At 32.9% G+C, this 7834-nt stretch overlaps 1 long non-coding RNA gene across 1 annotated transcript in view; it reads right to left on the bottom strand.

Annotated features, from left to right (window-relative positions):
* Nucleotides 1-964: 964 nt before the first annotated feature.
* Nucleotides 965-7834, bottom strand: part of LOC103131953 (uncharacterized) — an 8051-nt gene continuing 1181 nt past the window's right edge. Inside the window, exons 2-4 of the long non-coding RNA XR_475464.2 lie at nt 7029-7117; nt 3686-3772; nt 965-1594 (exon numbers count right to left, since the gene is read on the bottom strand). This is a non-coding gene — a long non-coding RNA (uncharacterized LOC103131953). The remainder of the gene's footprint in view (nt 1595-3685; nt 3773-7028; nt 7118-7834) is intronic.

Here is a 7834-nt window from a genome sequence, read left to right as displayed (position 1 = left end):
TCATGTTTATGACATGTGGTATGTCATGTTTATCACAGTGTCATGACAGTCTTATTCAACCCACTTCAAATAAAGGGTTACCTACTTGTTGCAAAAATCTGCTCATGGGTGCAGATGTGGGTTCATAAACATGTGTGCCACTCTGCAGCACTTCTCAGCAGATGGAAGAAATCTGGTCCAATCAGCAACACACTGAACTCAGATACTATAAGGAATCCAAAAGAGCTGCTAAAGTCCCCAAAGCAGCATTTCAAAGGCAGACTGATCAAATTCATGGGAAAAGGACTTAGACTTAATAAGGATTACTGGTAAGCCTTTCACTGAAAATGTAGTCTGGCTTTTCTTTTTGTAAGAAATGTAAAATTTATTGAAGGAACAATTTGCATTGCTGGGATTTATAGTTGGGTTCCATTGAATGTATATCTAAAATTCAATTAATGCAAAAATTATGCCATGATAGAAAAACAAATTTCATAATAAAAATAAATAATTCATTTTGTTTAAAATTGTGAATGTCTAAGTCTAAAGTTAATGATGAAATGATAACCAAGATAAATTATTAATTTCAAACTATCTCTAAAATGTATGTTTGATAGTTTTATATGCATTTTGTAGTTTTTTCACCTCTTACCGGTGCAAATAAAATTGAGTGAGTGAAATCCAGAAGTCTCTAGTCCTCCTTTTTCAATGTGGGAAGCCATGAACAACTTCACTATACTTTATGGATAATACACAATATTTGATGTTTCATTTCTTTAAATGATACTCAAACACAAAGTTTTAGCTGTCAAACTCTAGTTGACCTGATGCAATTACCCACAAACAGAATAAGAAATATTGCAGATTATTACAAATAAAGTAACTCCCAACCTACCTTCAATCTGTAGCTTCAGTTTGTTTCTTTGTTTCTGGACTTGATCAAACCTTTTTGAGGCTCTTTCAGTCAAATCTCTCATTTCTCTTCTCAGAGTTTCTCCTTGACTTCTGTCAACAGAACAGTGTCTGAATACATTGTTTGTAATCAGAGTCTCAATTTTCTCTAAAAGCTTCTTGACTTGATTTCTATCTTCTCTGTTACTGATGTTGAGAAAATGTTTTCTGTTTCCACATTGTTGAAGAATCCACTGCAGGACTGGACTTCTTCTGATTTTAGATTCTACAGTTTCATCACTACATGGATCGACTGAAGTGAACAGAACGATGGTGTGACTGAAAACATCTGCATTTAAAAGCTCCAAGTGTTGCTTTAGTGAAGCTTTGACTCGCTGAGAGAAATATAAACTGACAGGAATGACCAGAAGAAAGACATGAGGTCCTGGGGGACACAGATGGACACTGTTCTGGATTTCTATCTGATCCAGTTTTGGGGTGTCTTCTCTAGAATAATTCCACCACCATCCTGGAGTATCAACCACTGTGACTCGTCTGCAGAACACTTCCTGCTGCCTCGCTTCACTCTGAGCTGTTCTTCTGCTGGTGTTGAAAACATTTTGACCCAGGATGAAGTTTCCAGCTGAACTTTTACCACTGAGACGTCCATCTGATCTTCCTCCTATCAACACAATCCTCAACTCTGTAGCAGGATGACTTTGTGCTGTAAGGAGAGATACTGAGTTAGAAACAACTACTTTGTTTATACCAGCACTGAATTTCCTTTCTAAGTCAACTGTATTTGGGTGATTCTTTTTTTGTGGCAACATTTCGGCTTCAGGACATTTGAAAAAAAAAAAGTATTAATATTTTAAGTTTTAAATATTGTGTTACAACACTGAGAAATGAATAATGGGCAAGCTCAGGATTGGATAAATTAATAATTACAGGTGGGTTTTTTTTCACCATTGTCTCTGAATGTGTTCCACCCTGTTATGAACATTTACATATAGACCACAAATAGTTAAACATGTAAATTTAGAAAAATAATGACTTTTTCTTAAAAAGAGTGTGTCCCTTTTACTATATAACATGTTTTATTTTTGAAATTGTAACACATCATGTAGTTACGAATCATTTATGTCTGTATTGTAAAGAAACAAATGTTTTTTTTACTCATTATTACTGTCAGCATTGGAAATATTGGTAATTTTAAAAATTTATATCAATAAGTGCATTTATTGGTCTTCAATTCCCAACATGGCACAGACAAATTCACAGTATTTAATGTTTCTGTAACAATATTTAATAAAAACATGTGTGGAATAGAACATAACATGGTGGATTGTCCCATAACAGGGTGGAAAATTAATGTCTTTGATTCTAAAATCTGACGATTTTCATCATTGGTTGCAGAATTGCCTCTATCAAGTCAAAATGTAGGCAGAGTATTTGTCCTGGCTCTATTTGGCAAAAACAGGTGATATCCCTGTAGTGGATTTTCCCATGACAGGTACTCATTGTTCCCCTCACAGGAGTCAATGGGGGTACCAAGTGAAATGAAAACAGACAAATGGCAAAGACATCTGTTAATACCTCAGATTACTCTGCAACTCTATTCCATCATCTGACATTTTTTATTTTACTTAAAATGATTACTTTTCACCCTAATTTCCACTCTGTTTGGTTCATGAACATAGGGTGGAACTTTTCTGACTAATCTACCTGTAGCTCTTTATGTGGTCAACATTTAGCTAGTTAACCTTCAACAGAATAACAAACCTTTAATGACCAAATCTAATACAATGTTTTTTAAATTCTACTGAATAAACATTTTTCACAATCTGTCCTAACAGGGTGAAACTTTTAGCTTTACTCATACAGGTTTAACATATTTAACCTGTCATTCACAGGTTGTCATTCACAATGTCACGAGAGGACCCAAGAGGACCCAAACTTGGGTCCTCTTGGGTCCTCTCGTGACATTTTGTCCCCAAATTTGGGTCCTCTCGTGAATGACAGGTTAAGATAAGAAAAAGTACAGAGATAGTGACAGTTGAAGCTTACTTTGTTTTCCATGGTTAAATTTACTTCAAAACCAACTGATGTCACTTACATTAAATGGTTTTTATGGAATTTCAGACTTTTCTAAGGCAAAAAGGAAAAATCCTAACGGGGAGGAAAGTTAGTACTGGGACATGTATAATATGAAGAAAATATCAAATAAAAAATAGTTTCAACAGATTCAATTGCATATTAAAATAGTGTTTAGTCCAGTTAATCAACTTATTGAAGAAAAACATAAAAATATATATATTTTATAGTTTAAACTTCATGAGGAAGTCTATTACATTGCACTGGGGGCACAATGAAATTGAGCATGTTGGTCACCAAAAAGGTGTGTAAAGAACAAAATAATATTTAAAAGGCATTTCATTTATATTTGAATAATGGCAAATATATAAATATATAATTAAAATACTTTGTTGTAAATATTTGGCACATTTTATAAAAAATTATTGAAAGCAAAACATGGGGACATGGAATGTTGCCGCAAAAAAAGAATCACCCATATTCCTATTAAAACACTTTTCTAATAAAGTAAATATCAATAACATTAACACACACAATTACATTTAAAATAAACCTAAAACACAACTACAAAATGAGAGGGAGACATTTTGTCCAACTTCCATCTATTGCATAAAGTCAAAATCTTTGAAATCAACATTTTCAGCCACTAAAATGAAAGTTTACAAAAGAATACTCCAAGATAGACAAAATTTATGGAAAGTTTTATGAAAATGTCACAGACCTGAGTTGTAAATATCAGCTGAAGCAGCCATTTTGTTAGAGTCACTCTGTCGAGGTTTCTGCTTGTTTGTTCCCACAAAACCTGTTCCTAAACGAAAGAGAGCAGAGGTTGATGATGTTGTGCTTGATGACTGATTGATAAAGTCAAACATGGTCAGAGATCGCCATCTGCTGGGAGACTAAAATTGCTACATTTCTACTGTAACAGTAGACTAACCCTAACCTCAATTGTCAATGTCGCATTTTTTTTGTATAGCATATTTAACACAACAGCAGTTGACAACAAAAATAAAATACGGCAAAATTAAACTGAAAATTCTATATTATAATACATAAAAAATATTGTACAATGAAACTGAAACTTCAGAAATCAATAAACAAATAGTTTTTTTTTTTTAACAGAATAAACCCATTGTGTCAAATAAAAAAGGAAAATTAACATTTACTCAGAAGAATTTTCACTATCTAATTAAATGGAGAAGTATTACATAGTGATTTAAAGTTTTGACATTTTTGGTCTTCACATGTAGAATGCTTTATTACTATGAAATTACTCAAGAGGGATTTGAGCTGTTAGTTCAGTTTAGCCAATGATGTTCAGGATGTTTACTGCACCTGTATTAGTTTATAATTTACAGTGAATGTAACTCAGTTCCCTTTGAACTGAACTTTGAACTTCCCTTTGTTGTTTCTCAAACAATTAGAAACTTTAATTTCAGTTTTTAAGAGCTTGATTCCTGATGTCAGATCTGTTCTTTACATACTTATAGTATTTTTGATTAATAAGGAGTGATTTTCAATCAGGAAATTAATGCTTAAAAATTAAAACCTGAAAAAAATCTTAAGTTGGGAAAACTCACTCTGATTACCAGCAAACTGAATAATCTGAGCTCTAAAGCTAATCCCAGAATCAGGTCATCATTCCAAACAATTGAACCCTTTAATGATCAAACACAGGGCTTGAATAAACTAAATAAAATTTTCAAGCTTTCAATATCGCATTCAGATAAGGTTATTTTTAAAAAATACATATTCAAGAATTATAAATGAAAATCTAATGTTAAGTACAAAACGTAAAAGGAAAGTGCAACATGTAGCAGATTATACATTATATGAAAAATAATACTTTTACATCACCAATCATAAAAAAATAAACAGTTGCAATATATTTTCTCTAGTATGCAGATCAACTATTCTATTGGAGAGAACTATTTTCTCTCCAATGTTAGTTTAATAAGACAAAATAAACCCTTACAAATATTGAGCTCATTAACAGAAAACAGGATGATATCCACATGAGAATGTTGAAAACTTTAAATATGGAAGATAATATGATTAACATTTCTAAGATGTTCATGTATCAGAAAGGAATATGATTTTTTTCTTTTCAGTTGTCAGGATATACCCGGATAGCACACAATGGTAATTCAACTTTGAATTATAGACAGAATGGTTGATTTTGGTTGAGGTCGACAATTGACGCTGGATCAACCATCAAACAATTATCCAGTTTTAGCCAAGTAACCAATGTTGAAGAGATGTCATTGGATCGAAGTTGTTTTGTGGTCAAATTATAATTGTTGAATTGCCATCGTCTAATCCAGTGTTTTTCGACGCTGGTTGTCAGGCACACTGCCTTGCATTTTTAAACATTCCCCTAATTCAGCTCACATGATTTGAATTGATGGCTGATTAACAGGGTTTTGCTGAAGTGCAAACATCTGAAAACATGTAGGTCAGTTTGCCTTGAGGACCAGGGTTGGGAAAAACCGCTAATCAATTTTGAATCAAAGTATGCTGTTTATTGCACCTCTACCCCACCCCTCTTCTCCCTGTCCCCTACCTACCATTTCTCCCCATCTCCCACAACAACATTCCCACCCTTCCTCAATCCCCCCCCCTCGCCCAACCTACTTGATGGTTGGTTGATAAAGTCAAACATGGTCAGAGATCGCCATCTGCTGGAGGACTAGAATCACTGCATTTCTACTCTGACGACCCAAAGTAATTATATCACAATAAAACTGAAATTTAAATAAATAAATGGCTTTATTTTATTAATAAAAAAAGCCATTTATTAATTCAAGTAGGAAAATCAAAACAGGAAAACAATTACTCATTAGTAGATTTTGCTCTGTCTAATTAAATGCTGAAGCTCTACATAGTAATTTGAAAACTGAAGTGACCAAAGTAGCAAATACTCTTTATGTAGAAAACAATAACTATCATTTGTCATGAAGTTATGCTGTTTTATCTGCTCCTGAAACGAAGCTGTTCATCAGCTTTACATTCAAACTCTCACTGTCTGTGTTATTTTTCACACACATCAGTTTACGGCTTAATTTTTTGAGTCTTGGAGTTAATCCATTTAAAATATTCACTGCTGATTCATTAGAATATTTTTTACCACATAAATCAGAGTTTTAGACTCAGGGCTGTTAACTTGCAAACTTGACAGCAGCTGCTTTCTCTGTCATGTTTTTTTACAGTTTAATGTTATACAATCAAAAGATGTCAAAAACAGGATGAAACAAGAAACAGAAACACCCAACAAAACTATTGGCACCAAATTACCTGATATAGCAAACATTTTTAATAGGAGGGAGAAAAAACGTAAGAGACATTAATCATAATAAATCACAGTAAATTTGAGCTCCTACCATCTAGAAAGAGATTCAGATAGCCCAAAGTAAGAACCAACAAAAAGCTATTTTATTTCTTAGGACATTGTTGTGACAAATGGGATTGCTGTCATTTTCAATTTGTATTTATTCTGATGTTCTTCCTTGAGATGCATTTACAGTTTTTTTTATTCCCTTTGTTTAACCAGGTGAACCTTGTTGAGATCTAGATCTCAGTTTCAAGAGGGACCTGGGCAGAAGTCTGCAATACACAACAACCTTGTTACACAAAAGTAAAATTAATTAATACATATGCACAAGTTTAAAACAAATACAAAACAATTTAAAAGCAATGACACTTCCTCCTATCAGCACAGTTCTCATCTCTGTAGCAGGGCGACTTTGTGCTGTTAGGAGAGGATAAGCCATTATTTGCATGAGGTTTAGAAACACCTACTTTGCTTAGGCAATGCTTTCTAACTCGTATATTACTTTCTGTCGTATATACGATTTGGAACATTGAAATAATAAACTAATTATTGTTAACATTAATACAAAAAAGCAAACAGTACAAAAATAACAATAAAAACATAGGGAGCCATTTTGTCCAACTTGAAAGCCAAAGTCTCTGAATTCAACATATTCAGCCACTAAAATTACATTTCATAAAAATAAAATTTTAAACAGGATCAAAATTAACAGTTTTATAAAAGTTATACTGACCTGAGTTGGAAATATCAGCTCAAGCAGCCATTTCTTTAGCTTCACTCTGCCAACGTTTCTGCTTGTTGTTGGTTCCACAAAACCGGTTCCTAAATGAAAGTAAAGATAACAGAGGTGGATGTTGTTCCACCTGATGATTGGTTGGTAAAGTCAGACATAGAGACGGCTGCGAGATGAACACAATGACTGTATTTCTACTGTAACTATGAAAAGAAAATATTTTACAATAAAATGAACAAATCAATAAATAGTTTTATCAATAAAAATAGAATAAAAGCCACTGTGTAAAATCAAAAAGAAAAATAAATATTTACTCATTAGAATAATTTGCTGTTTGATTACATATTGAAATATTTGATTACCTATAGTGATCTGAAGTGAAAATGAAGGTAAAGCAAAAACAAAAACTGTGTGGAAAATAAAAATCTGACATTAGTAATCAGATTATGCTGATGGAGCTCCTCCTGTCTTTCAATTTTTGATCAACTTTCTATTCAACCTCTTATAGACCCTGTGTCATTTTTCTGACACATTTGCCACTTTGAATCTGTAAATCAGCAGCGTACATATTTAAAATGCTGACTGTTGATTTTTAAGAAACGTATTGCAGCACAAACCATAGTTTTAAACTCAGGAATGTTATTGCTCATAGACCTTTTTATGTAAAACTGTTATTAATAGCAGTTCTGTTGCTTTTATGCAATTTCACAATCCATCCTCTGAGAAAAATCTGAGGAAAAAAAAACAGGATGAAACAAATGGTAAAAGTGACCAAAGTTATTGGTAGTGAATTAACTAGTATATAA

The sequence above is a fragment of the Poecilia formosa genome, unplaced genomic scaffold (genome assembly GCF_000485575.1).
Source record: "Poecilia formosa unplaced genomic scaffold, Poecilia_formosa-5.1.2 Scaffold881, whole genome shotgun sequence".
NCBI lineage: Eukaryota > Metazoa > Chordata > Actinopteri > Cyprinodontiformes > Poeciliidae > Poecilia > Poecilia formosa.
The sequence above is the reverse complement of the archived record's forward strand: the minus strand, read 5'-3'. Positions and strand labels throughout refer to the sequence as shown.